Source organism: Oryctolagus cuniculus, chromosome 18 (assembly GCF_964237555.1).
Source record: "Oryctolagus cuniculus chromosome 18, mOryCun1.1, whole genome shotgun sequence".
NCBI lineage: Eukaryota > Metazoa > Chordata > Mammalia > Lagomorpha > Leporidae > Oryctolagus > Oryctolagus cuniculus.
The window spans coordinates 54297885-54311770 of record NC_091449.1 but is presented as its reverse complement, the minus strand read 5'-3'; the positions used below and the strand labels follow the sequence as shown (position 1 = coordinate 54311770).

General features: G+C 54.4%; 1 protein-coding gene across 5 annotated transcripts in view; it reads right to left on the bottom strand.

The window, feature by feature from the left end:
* ZFHX3 (zinc finger homeobox 3) overlaps nt 1-13886 on the bottom strand; it is a 281912-nt gene that overhangs the window by 141748 nt on the left and 126278 nt on the right. The window lies entirely within an intron of this gene.

Genomic DNA, 13886 nt, shown 5'->3' with positions numbered 1-13886 from the left:
GGAGCCCTGTCTTCATCCTCCCTTCATGGCGAGTGCAGGTGCAAGGGAGGTGGGCAGAGGTGTAGGACACACCTTGTCCCAGCGCACGGCATCTACGTGATGGAGTTCAGAGGGAAAGAACACCCAGGCATTAGGTTCTGGGATTCAGCCAGGCAGTGCACACTGTGTGAGGATGCCCGCAGCGAAAATGCTCATTAAGATGCCTGCATCCCAGACCAGAGGGCCTGGGTTCAAGCCACGGCTCTGATCTCCATTCTAGGCTCCTGGTGATGCGTACTCTGGAAGGCGGCAGGAGATGGCTTAGGAGCTGGGTTTCTGGCCCCCATATGGGAGACCAGGAATGGGCTCCTGGCTCGCAGTTTCTACCTGGTCCAGCCCCAAATGCTGTGTGCATTTTGGGTGTGTGTGTGTGTGAACCAACAGATAAGAGCTCTGTTTCTAGTTCCTTCCCCTCTCCCTAAGAACATTTCAATTCTAAAGACCAGGAGATATAGTAGACGCATATTACCACCCAGGTCACAAAGAGATTCTGGGCAGTTCATCTGTCCAGGGCATTCTCCAGCCACCAGTGCATATTTCTGATGCATTCCAGAGTAAAATGTAGACAAGAGTATATTTTATTCCCTCGTCCAAAGAATTCAGCATAGTACGTAGTCACTGTAGTTTAACATTTGCTTATGGGGTGTGGAGAACTTTTTCAAATTATTTTAACAGCTTTCCTTACCAGGAAAAAAAAGGCAGAAAGGCACAAACCCCAGTGTGACTACTATGAAATGTGTAACTCGTGACTGGTTTTCCTTCAGACGTCACAGCAGCCACAAGGGCAGGAAAGGAAACTCCGGCTGCTCTGTGCAGCTTAGTGCAGGGGCCTGAGCTCTGGCACAGGGAAGAAGGAATCGCATCTGCCTCTGGCCCCACCCGGCTTGCCCTCTTCTGATCTTGCTGAAATTGCAGCTCCCCCTTCTCCTAGCTGGATTTTCTGACCTAGCCCACTGGCTGTGATTTCTCCCTTCCTCTACCTCCCTACAGACCTGAGTGGCCCTTGCATCCATATATGATGGTCTTACTGGAGGATCACTTCCTCCGTTGGAGGCTGGAAAGCAATGGTTTCTAAGCTGTGGGTTGTGATCCACTAATTCAGTGGCTCACATGCAGCTGCACCCAGGCATCTCACAGAAAAAGAGACTAGAACCTCGAGGGGCGGGCCAGGCATGCACCTTGGTTTGCAGCTCCCTTGGGTTGCGAGTCCCTGCCTTAGGGGATCAGGAAATCAATGTCAGGAGTATAAGCAGCATGTGTTAAACACCCCAGAACCAGAGAGAATAAAAAGTAGCAGAATGTGGCACAGGAGTGAGAACAAAATTACCTCATACAACTTTGTTTCAGTCACACATACAAATGTCTACCCACACCCACATGCTGGGTCACAGTATACAATGTACATCTTTTTAGATCACAATCACAAAGTTGAAAAGCCACTGCCTAAAGATAGAACATGAAACTGCTCTCAGAAGGCACTCAAGGCTGTGTGGCTTGAACATGGGGCGGGAGGAGAGAGGCAGGCTGGAGTTTCTTCCGGTGACGATGGGCGGCCACCAAGAACATGTTCTCAGAGGGCTCCGAGGCAACCAAATACTGGACTAGGTAAGCATCGTTTATTTAGACACCAGCCTCTTGTCCAGGAAGGGCAGAGGAGATTCTAAGGAGAGAGATGGAGACGTTGTTTTAGGGCTGAACCCAATCTTCTAAACTCCAGGTTTAAAGATCCCACCTTTCACTATCCAACCCTCAGGTGACACCTGCTGACACCCTTCCAAACATCCACAAGACCCCCGGAAGAGCAACACCACAGTGAACTCAGGAGTACAGAACTCAGAGTCTGTGACGGGGCTGCAGAGAGGTGTGGAGTGCCCCGGTCCCCACGTGGCATCCCCTGTACTCCAAGGTATGCCTGCCTACCCTGGATTTGTGCAGATGGAGCGGCTGTACCAGATTCTAGGGCATGGGGGAAATCAGGAGCACATTCTGCCGGGCTGGTGTCGGTCTGAGCATCCAATTGTCAACGTCCAGGATGGAGATGGATACAGATAAAAGTCAAGGATAGAGACAGAGATGCAGGCGTCATTAGCAAGCAGGCAGATGGTATTTAAACCCACTGGACTGGGGCCGGCACTATAGTTCAGTGGGTTAAAGCCACAGCCTGCAGCACCAGCATCCCACATGGGCATAGGTTCAAGTCCTGGCTGCTCCACCTCCAATCCAACTCTGCTGATAGCCTAGAAAGGCAGTGGAAGATGACCAAGTCCTTGGGCCCCTGCAGCCACATGGGAGACCCGGAAGAAGCTCCTGGCTCTTAGCTTCAGCCTGGCCCAGCCCTGGTCATTGTGGCCATTAGGGAAGTGAACCAATAGATGGAAAATCTTTCTGTCTCTCCTTCTCTTTCTCAAACTCTGCCTCTCAAATAAGCTTTAAAAAAAAAAAAAAACTGGATTGAATGAGACACTTGGCAAGAGTCACTGAAAAACAAAGGCGGCCTGGGCCAATGCTAGAAGGAGTTGGAACATTTGCTGTCAAGGAACAGAGGGGAGAAGTCAGGGGACAGCATTGTAGTACAGTGGCTGAAGCTGCTGCTTGGAGGGCCTGGGACAGGAGGCCACCTCTACTTCCAATCCAGCCTCCTGCTAACGCACCTAGGAGGCAGCAGAGGATGGCCCAAGCACTGGGCTTCTTCCACCTGGAGGAGAGACCTCCCTCTCTGTTACTCTGCCTTTCAGATAAGTAAGGAAGTAAAGAATCTGCTTCACAAAGCAGAACGTAGAAGAGGAGGAGGAGGAGAAGCGAGGTGGAGAAGGGGCCTGACACAGACCGCTGTGAGTCACGTGGGGCTGGAACACCGTGGACAGATGTGGCAACACAGAAGACACAGGTAACACGTTGCGTCAGTACAGACGTGGCACTTCCGGATTCAGCAGCTGGGAGAGGATATGCTGCATGCACTTCCTGGGTGAGCATCGTTGAGTGTGGCCCTGGGCAGGAGCAGCCGGCCCCAGCGAGTGACCTGTCTGCCTGTGCACAGGCTGCCAGCTGCAGGTCCACGGCCTCCTGGTCACTCCAGCCACTTCTGGACCACGTGCAGAAGAGAGCGCCTTCCACCCGTCCATTCCAATTCCACCACTGAACAGGGAGCAAAGGATAACACCACCTCCTTCCTCACTCACTCCCCCACCATCAAGGACACTTGTTGCCCTATGCATGAACTAAGGAGATCCTTAACAAATCCCTGGGTCCCAGACGTCCTAGCCATGGGCTGCCCAGAGGGCACCTTCCAAACCCACCCTGGCCGCACTCCTCTCAAACAGCCCCGCTTTCAGTAAAGACACGAAAGCAAAGGGAGAAAAGGGTGCCCATCATCTGGTGTCCACCTGCGCCACCTTCCCGAGATGCCCAGGACAGGGAGGGCCATCGCCCTGAGGCCACTCCTAAATGTGTGTGGGAAAATGGAATTAAAAGACGGGGGGGGGGGGGGGGGGTAAACACTGAAATCCCTGCGCAGCTTTTTCCTCATGGGCATTTTCTATGAACTTGACCCTTAGTGTGCATACATTTCAAAATCGCTGATGCCCCAATAAATATATCCTTGAATTCCATTTTCTAGAATTTTGCTGAAATGCTGGGTTCTCAGCTGGTGAAACAGCTAGCACCTGAGGCAGAGATCAGCTCAGGCCAAACGTGCCACAGGTGGAGGAGACCCCGGCTGTGGGTCCTGGAGCCGAGTCTTCTGGAATCCCAGGGATGCGCCGCTGAGGCAGGGACAGGCTTTGCCTTCCATGCTGATGTTTTCCAACAGGAACCAAAGCCTAACTCAGCGACCTCAGCCACGTGCAACCCAGTCACAGAGAAACGAGCACTTAAAATGACATCTGTTGCATTAATTAGCTGTGTCATTAGTCTCCCCTCAGCGGAGCTGGGCTCTGCCGCTGCTGCTGCCTGAAACCTCCCCAGGTGAGATTTTCTTACAAATGCCACACTGCAGGCGGAGTGACGAGCAGGCCAGGCAGAGAGGGGGCGTGAGAGGATGTCTCAGGGAGCCAGGCAGAAGCAAGACTCTGGGGGCCCCTGGGAGCGGAGCATCATGGAGAAACCACCCATAGTTGAAGAGCCGCCCCTCCAGGCAAACCTGCAGATGCCCGAGTCTGACCCTGGCAGAAATTCCGAGCCCCCAGAGGCTCACGGCCACCGATAACGGAGCCAGAGCAAACAGGGTCTGGATTCAAGGTCGGAACACAGTGACACAGGCCAAGGCCAACTCTTGTTCCTGGACAAACTGTTTGCTGAAGCCATCACCAACAGGAAATGCAATCTGGGCAAGATGATGATGATGATGGTGGTGGTGGTGGTGGTCAGAGCCTAATCTGAGAACCAGAAACAGAACACACAGCCACATACAGGTCCAGCCAGATCCACTCCCACAGCTGGCTCTGTAGCCACACTCACTGACTAGCATCGAGAAGACCAGTCCTGGGGCCAGTGCCACGGGGAATGAAGAGCCAGGAACATTCCCCAGGTGTCTCGTGCCTTGAAAGACTTCAAAAAACAGGGAGATGGTGGCAGAGGGGAAATGCAAGCCAGGACGGCTCCATGCACAGCAAGATTACGCTGGAAACCACCCTGGAGCAGGGACGCCTCCCCTAATGTGAGCCTCTGGAGTGACCCTTTACTCCCCCCTGCAACCTCACACACACGAGGCCCCAAGTGGCCCCAGCAGAGGGAGAACACCCGCTCTGATCAGAGAGCCTTCCCGGGCCCAGAACAAGAGTTCCAAAAGGGCCTGGAAAAGCAAACAGTCGGCTCAAAGGAGCCCTGTCAGAAATCAGCAGGTGGGGCTCTAACGCAGGATGGGGTTGCTCTACCAGGACAGTCCCCAGCACAGACCAATCTGCGTGGCATCCATCTGCGAGACCACCACAGGGACAACAGCTCCCACCCAAGCCCCTCAAAAGGACTCGAGGGCTCAGGATGCAAACATCGAACCCCAGCAAGAAAGACTGTCGCACTGTCCCAAGGGTGTGAGGATGCGTCCACGTCCATGGAGACTACAGGAAAACCCAGGTGTGTCAAGGTCACGCAATCAACCACAGGCTGGTGACAACAGGGCTCCTCTGACAACAAAGGGGGACCCTCACTGTCAGACACACCCAGGCATCGCCAATCCACAGGCGGTCGCTTGGCTGGGAGGAGGTGTAAGGGGATAAGAGCATCCCAGAAACACAGTTCCAGCTCCACACTGCTGCTAACTGGTTCGCCCTCAGCGTAATCACCCCTTCATCAGCTCCCACCCTGACAGGTGCTCAGCCACAAAGCGCTCCTGAGACACAGCACAGGTTCTGAAGAAAGAAGGAATGTGAACAGGAAAGCCTGCCGTGTGGGGGACCCACCCCACCGACATGGACGCTGCAGCAGAACACACTCCCCTGAGAATGCCCTGAGCCAAACCAAACCGAATCAAACACAGGTTACAGACTCACCAGCTGCAGCCAGCACAGATCCCCAGCCCGGGCCCAGCAGGGTTGGTAAGCAGAGTTAACCATGGGAAGGTGCTCTTCTGCACTTACTTGTCTCCCAAGGACAAGAACCTGGCCTCTGCCTGGCTGGGTGACAGACAGCATCTCAACAAAAGGAGACAGCAAAATATATATATGTGTTTATATATATATTTCATTATAGGGAATGCATTTAACTCGGAAAATGTGAAAACGTGACGGGACAGTTTCCTACTAATAACAAAAACCTCAGTCAGCATTCGAGGCGCGTGTAACTTCTCCTTTTGCTACGAAGCACTGGGAAGGGGCTTTCCTAGCAGGGCACCTGCTCTCACTTTCTCTCTCCCCCCGCCCCACCCCTGCATTTCTTCACCTGCAAGGCAGGGCTCCCCAGTGCAACACAGGCTGCATAGCAGATGCGGGCTTCAGGCATGGAGGCACGAAGTCTATTTAAGGAGAGACATCATTTGCCATGGATTGGAGATTTATCACCTAACTGGGCGTCCCGCGACGTGGCTGGCAGCCCGACCCCGGGCCTCCGCGGGAGCCTTCACCGCGGGGTCTCCTCCCTAACGCCACTGGCTTCAGTCATCCCCGTCATTTCGGCAAGCCACAGATTTTCTGTCATGAAAAACGTTCAACTTCCATCCTACATCCTGGTTACTTATTAAAAAAAAAAAAAAAAACAGCACTGGAAATTTCATTTTATTAAAGTATAAAATTACTCAGTCCTACCAAAACGGCTCTCATAGTAACAGCCTTTCCCACCCTACACTTAAATGGTATTTATAGTTTCCAGTTATGTTTAAAACAGAATAAAGAATATGGCTCAGGTGTATTATGTAATTATTTCAAAACCCTCGCCTTTTCCTGACAATCTTCCTGACAATGCCTAATTGTTCCCTTACAATTTCCCTTTCAAAACAAAACACCAGAAACACCTGTTGGGACGGCAAGTATTCAAATTTGCCCTTTGAGTCCAAGTCCTCAGCAAGCTGAAAGGATTCAGAACTGAGTTCACGTCTCGGGCCTGTCACGCGGCAGCTCCCACCCAGCTGCCCTGCACACTGTCTACCTAGGACAAGCGAAGCACAGCAGCCACTTGGGATGCCGGGGACGTCCCCAGCAAGCGCCTCCCATGGCGGAAGGAGCAGCCCTAGGAAGGCAGCAGTCTCTCTGCAAGCAACTCCACAAGCGCTACCCCTCCCTGTCGATGAGGGTGGGGTCCAGGGGAGTTTGAGATCTCCCCCAAGAAGGTGTGGGGCACACAAGCCTGGCATTTGGGCTGCGCTCCAGCATCCTGACAACGGGCTACTGAAACCAAGGCTCACACAAGATGTCCGCATCACCGGCAGCGGCTTCACCGGCTGCGCCCCAGCGCCGGCCCCAGGGCAGCTCCTTGTCCAAACCCCTGCTTCCTCACCATCCACAGGCCCTGGGCACTGTGAAGCCTCTTCCTCCTCCCCGGAGCCCTGGGACACAACATTCACCCTCCAGGCCACCTCACCTGCACCCCAAGGCACCCTGCAAGAGTGAGAGCACCAGCAACAAGGAGGCGGCTGCTGTGGGCGGCGGGGAAAGGATGCGTGTTTAAGGAAATGCTGCGCGGGAGCCCTGCAGTGTGGAAGGAAGAGTCCTAACCTGCCCTGCACGTACCAGGAGGCCTACACACACACACGCACACACACACGTGTGCATACACACACATGCACACACACGACACGCAGCACGCCCCTTGCACACTCAAGGTGTAAACAGGAGTAATGGTGCCGAAGCAGCGCCAAGCTGCCCGCACCTTGATACGGAGCCAGCGGCTCTCACTGGCTCGCGACCAGCAACCTCTCTGTGCCCTCAGTTTCCGCATTTGAAAAAAACCAACGAAACTGATGTCACTGGAAATCCAGCAGGTCCAACAGCGTGCACCCGGACTTGAGACCAGCTCTCCACAGGTGCGAGTTATTCTCGACCATCTTAGCAGGGAGACAGCACCTCGTGGAAAAGCGCAGGGTCAGAAGCACAGAGAGACCAGCAGCGCGGATGTGAAACAAAGGGCGAGTTTCTCTACGTCGGATGCAATAGCAGCCAAGTGGAAGACAACACAAACCTGGGCGAAATGACTGCGACACCCACAGCACACAGCACTGGCGGCCCAGAGAAACCAAGAGCTCTTGTAAACCAATCAGCAAAAGGAAAAAAACGAAGAAAACTAATGAGCGAAGGGCACAGACAGGAAAACCACCAAGGAAAAAAATGGTGAACGAATACATCAAGCATTCAGCCACCTCATAATTAGAGCCACGTCAGAAGGCTGCCAAGCTGACAATGCACTGGTCAGCGGGCAGGGATCCGGGCCTCCCTTACTGGGGTGGGGCCACAGTGGTCAACCTCCCGCTGAGGGACCACGCACGCTGGCTGCACACCCCCGGGCCCCGCGCAGCGACGAGAGACTGGAAAGCCGACGGAAATCCGGGCAGCCATTAAAAAGAGTGAAAGATGTGTAGGGAAGGACCTAGAGTGATGTCCATGACAGAAGCTGTATGACAAAGCTGAAAGTGTACCAATCGTCTGTACTTAGACATGTCTTCCGGGGCCACTTGTATGCATATACACACATGTATACAAATGCACACTTCTGTCTGCATGAGCACAAACCAGCCCAAAGGATCTAACTAAATGTATCTGTGGTGCGCTTCTGGAGAGACAAGTCAGAGTAGGGAAAGGGACTTTCATTTGTAAATGACTGAAAACACAATATAAAAAAAGGACTGAGGCTTAGTAGACAGGATGTAATTCCAATTTTGTATCAATCTTATACTTTTGTGAAATGCCTATGTTATGTGCAAAAAAAAATTTTTTTTTCACACCTTTCCCAGTGAACATGCACTATCCATGTTACTTCACCATCAAAACTCGGGGATCCACCTGGGATCACCAGCTTACCCTTGGCCGAGCACAGAACACCAACCTTGTTAGAAATGATCACGACATGGTAAAAGAATCCTCTTGATTTTTAACTCTCCACAAAAAGATTGGAGACAGAGAAACAAAAATACTAGCATTTAGAAAGAATATAAAAGTGCTATGGTTAACGGCTGTAAAACTGGTTTTGCAACAAGTGGCCTGTTAAGTTCTAGCCTTTTCAAGGAAGGCACACCTACTGCGATTTCAGTTCCATGAGTAGGTACCCAGAGCGGGGGCCCAAAGCATCCCTGGCCCTAGCTCCTTGATGAGAGTGCACAGAGCTGCAAGCAGAGAAATGCAGGCAAGGCTTACACCTGCCGGCATTGGCCAGGTGTACAAGACAGCACCTCAGGAGGGGACACCTAGAAGTAGGTGGGACACTTCTGGAGGAGGACGGGGCAAGAAACTGCCCCAGCGAGGTACCAGCCTACCACACTGTGCACGGTTGGCGGCACGCATGGCTCTATGCTCTGATGGAAGAACTCAGCCCTGGCACGAGCCTACCCTGAAAGATTTGCTCTTTCCTTCTTCCTAGAGTCCCCTTGCAGTTAACAGGTGGCCAGAAGAACTTCCAAGGCCTGCCCAGTCTCCAGGCATGGACCCATCAGGCCATGGGCACCCTCCCAGCCCAGCCCAGCCCAGCAACCCCACAACCTGCCCACCCCAGCCACCAAGTGAGCACAGCCCCAGCCACTCCAGGACGAGGAGGACACGGGAGGCTAAATGTGCTCAACCTCAAACACCTGGCCTTCACACCTTCTCTGTCACCGCCAGGAAAACACCCCCTCCTTTTGTTCTTTGGTGCACGGCACCAAGGTAGGAGGAAAGAGGGGCAGAAGGCAGCACTTAAAACAAGTCTCCCTAACGAGAGAAAGAGCAGGGAGGAAGATGGCTTCGGAACCACACCGTGAACCAGACGACACCGGCCGCAGCACTCCCAAGAAGGAGCCACAGGACGGCAGAGGCCAGCTGGGGGAGGGACGCCTCCCTGGAGGATATAGGCCTTTGGCTCTCAGAGCAGACAGGGGCCGCTGGTGAACACCCAGGGGCATGCAGGGTACAGTCGTCTTCCCAAGACCCCCATGCCGCCCCCAACCCCCAGAAAACCCATCAAGGAGCACAAACAAGGCCCATTTCAGAGCACGCTGCAATCTGTCCTTTTCTACATCTTGTGATCAGCCTATCCACCACGTGATGATTGTAAGACCCCGCTAGCAGGCAGCCCCAACGGCTGTCTGAAGCTGGTGCTAAGAAACTGAGATGGTTCTGGAGTGGTGTAGAGCCCAAGGGAGGGCTTTTCACATCCCACACACGGCACCATCCTCAGAGGAGGGCAAGAGAACAGGCCACTGTGTGGGAGATGGGCCAAGTGCGTGTGCACACGTGTGTGTTAGCAAACGGTGCCAGACTCTCCCTCTTCCTGTAAGCCAAGTCGAGTTGGCTTGGACATTGGCTTCCTATCTCTTGGTTGCCTCCCTGGGTTGAGGCAGCTCACAAGCAGCCGGGACCCAACAGTGGGGCAGACAACCCTCCTGTGTATAATGTAAGATGAATGGGAGGGGCCGGTGCTGTGGCGTAGAAGGTAAAGCCGCCACCTGCAGTGCCAGCATCCCATATGGGCATCGGTTCAAGTCCTGGCTGCTCTACTATGATCCAGCTCTCCACTCTGGCCTGGGAAAGCAGTAGAAGATGGCCCAAGTCCTTGGGTCCCTGCACCCACATGGGAGACTCGGAAGAGCTCCTGATCAGAACAGCTCCAGCCATTGCAGCCATCTGGGGAGTGAACCAGTGGATAGAAGACGGACGGACCTCCCTCCCTCCCTCCCCCCCACCCCGTCTCTGTCTCTCCTTCTTTCTCTGTGTAACTCTGACTTGCAAGTAAATATATAAATCTTAAAAAAAAAAAAAAAAGATGACTGGGAAAGCCAACGAAAGGCAACACATCCAGGGAATTCTTTCTGGTGGGGTCTTCATCTACCTGTAAAGCTGATGGATTTCCAAGCCAACGACACTCAGGTGAAGAAAGACATCAAAGGACAAACCTGATTCTGACAGCTGACAGCTGTGCACTGACTGCCACCTGCCTTTCCACTCCATCCCCACCCCCAATCCCAAACAGACACCACCATGAGGAGGCTGGGAGGGCCAGGTGAATCCAGGAGAGCTGGCACCCACACTCCAGGGACCGGGGACGGAAGCTGGCAGCCCTAGGAAGCTGAGGTCAGGCACTGGGCAGTACTGGCCACCCCACATCTCGGCGAGTGCAGGGCTACGGGAGTGGGATAGACGTATGCATGAGAAACCAGAAGAATGTGGACGGAAGCTCCTGGAGTTCCAGCCCTGGGGAGATACAGGTGCCTCTCCATTCTGTCTCAGGCAGTCACTGAGGACAGCAAGCACCGGCCCAGCTGTGAGGTTCCATGGGAGCCTCTGATCTTCCTGCTGAACCCACCGATCACAGGGACCCCCCGGTGGCAGGATAGCAACGAAAACCACAAGAGACTGGACCAGAGACAGCCCGAGGAACCCAACCAGGAGTGCACTGCCGTCACCAGGGCTCCAGAGAAACGGAAAGGGCTTCTCCATCAGACACTGTGGGCTCCCGATTTCTCCCCTCCCCCACACCCCTCCCCTGCTCTTCTCCCAGGAGGCAGGGGGGAAGAACACTGGAATATTATCCTCCATGCAACGCTGCTCTCACACAGTCACCCGGGCCAGACAGCTCCAAGCAGTGGAGATACGATCACCTGGTGTCTGCCCTTCCCTCTGTGGTTTCGATACTAAAAGCCATCTCATGCCTTCAGCAAGTTCAGTCCCAGGACGAAGCTAAGTGGCAGGTTAGACTCCCCTTAGTGGAAACGCTTGGGACCAGAAGTGTTTTGGATTTCAGGTTATTCCGGACTTTTAAATGTTTGCATATACATGAGTGATCTTGGGCACGACCCAATCTAAACACACAATTCTTTTGTGTTCTATATATGCCGTATACACACAATACATTCAGTATCCTTCCGGTTTTTTATTATTTATTTATATTTCGTTTACTTGAAAGGCAGAGTGACAGAAACAAAGAGAGGAACAGCGACAGATATTCCGTGTACTGGCTCACTCCCCAGATGCCTGCAGCTGCCAGGGTTGGGCCAGGCTGAAGCCAGGAGGCTGGAACTCCATCCAGGACCCCCAGGTGGGTGGCAGGGACCCAAGCACCATCTGCTGCCTCCCAGGATGCATCAGCAGGAAGCTAGATCAGGAGTGGAAGAGCCAGGACTTGAACCACACTCTGACGTGGGATGAGGAGGGAGTCCCAAGCAGCCGCACCTACTGGGCCATGCCGCCTGCCTGCGCTCTGCCTGCGGTCCATCCCAGGAGGCGAGCTGTGTAATTTTCCTCTTGCGCCATCACACTGGCACTCAGGGAGTTGCAGGTTTTGGAGCATCTGGATTTCAGATAGAGGGATGCCTGGCACCAGCACTGATGGCATCCACAGCTCTGACTCTGATCGCTGTGAGGGCAAAGGACAAAGGAAGCTGGGCCACCCGCCGTGCATGTCCTGAGCTGGGGGCTCCATCCCCACCAATGCAAATAAGGAAGAGGATGGGAGAGAAAGCCCCCAGCTACCAGGGAGACCCAGCAGAGAAGCCAGATTCACGGCGCCCTGTGCAGTAGGTGCAGCGGAAAGCAGCCCCGGGGCAGGATCCGCAGCCTCCCGGGCCAGGGACATGGACAGGGCTGGGTGGGGCGGGGCGGCCCGGGGACGGGGCTGTGGGTGAGCGGCCGGGCGCCCACCGGGGGTCAGCTACATCTGCAGTGCTCGCTGCAGCAGACGGTGAAGAACTCGATTACATCCAGTTAACTGTGCTCTAAACCTGATTATGCATGCGGGGCTAATGGATTACATTAGCAGGAGGAAAAATAGCATGCAGTCGATGTCCATCTACTACCGGCCACGCCGGGGCCCAGGGACAAAGTGGCGCAGACCACCTCCAACCCCCACCCCAAATCCACACACTGGGACTCTCGAGGCCGAGGAGCCCCTCTCGGTGGCCACAGCAGCTTATCAAGGTCACAGGGACAGACACACAGAAGGGCTCAGGACAAACGCTAGAAGGAAAGTCCTGTGTCATCCAGGAGGGGCTGACAGGGCCCCCACCCCCATGACAGGGCCTCAGCAACAGAGGGGCGTTCACTACCCAAGGAGTAATGGGACCAGACGAACCGCCTGAGCTCCCAATGCAGAGAGCACTGCCTGAGCCTCCCAGGTGGTCACCTGGAGGGAGGTGCCAGTCAAACGCATCACCCCAGTACCTCCCCGTCAGGGGCCGGTGCGACCTCCCACCCTGCACCCCGACACCTGGGAGCCTTCTATCTGCCCTGCAAATTTGGAGCAGGAGTTTCCTCCACCTGAAATGGAAACACAAATTAAGGCCCAGGAGGTTAAGTGACTGGGACCGGTATAGTACAAAAACAAAATGTATAGTACAAATAAAATGCTTCCCTCACACCCGTCACTAGAAAGCACCTCACCCAGAGTCCCCAGGTGGGAGTTGTGGACATGGTTTGGGGACCAAAAATGGGATATTCTCAGCCAGTGTCCCAGGTTCCAGGTTCCAATCTTCGGGGGAGCGAAGTTTGATGCCTGCTACGCCCTTATCCAGGACTCGGTCCGCAGAGAGGCGGCAGAGAGCTGACTGCCACTGGGTGCCTACTGTAACCGCAAGGGCAGCTCTCGCCTTGGGAGCAAGACGCCCGCTCCATGCCACCTCTGACCGACCTTCACCAAAGTGGCAGGCAACCTTCGGTGGGCACACTGAGGCCTCTGCAAAAATGCTACTCTGTCGGGTCCTTTGGAAATTCTCCTTTCCACGGGCAGGTTTTCTCGGCCACATCAGCTCCATCCTGTGGCCGTTTCAGACCCCTGCACGCAGCCTTTTCTTGCAATGGTGGCATCAAACGAAGCCAGGGCCACTTAAGGGAGCTGGCGGTGTGGCGCCCACATCTTCCTCCGCTGCATCCTTAGCAGGCAGTTCCAGAGCATTCTGTCCCCACAGCCTCCTTCCTGCTTTCTCCTCTTTCCCCCACAATGATTCCTCACCTGTGTTACCACACAGGCCTCGAACCACCCTGGGAACAAGCAAGTGTGTGATGAATGGCAGGGCTGGACCTTGCAGAGACCAGCCTGGGGAGGCGCCCACAGGTCCTCCTGATGTGCCATGGTCAGGGGGAAGCTACGATGAGCAGAGAGGGGGTGAGACCAGCTCTAGAGCTGTGGCACCACACACGCAGGGACCCAGAGCCGCCAGAAACGACAACAGAGGGGAGAGGAGGGACTGAGAACCCAAGTGAGGACTGGGAAAAGGGGCACGCGGGCGCGGAACGAGGCCGGGA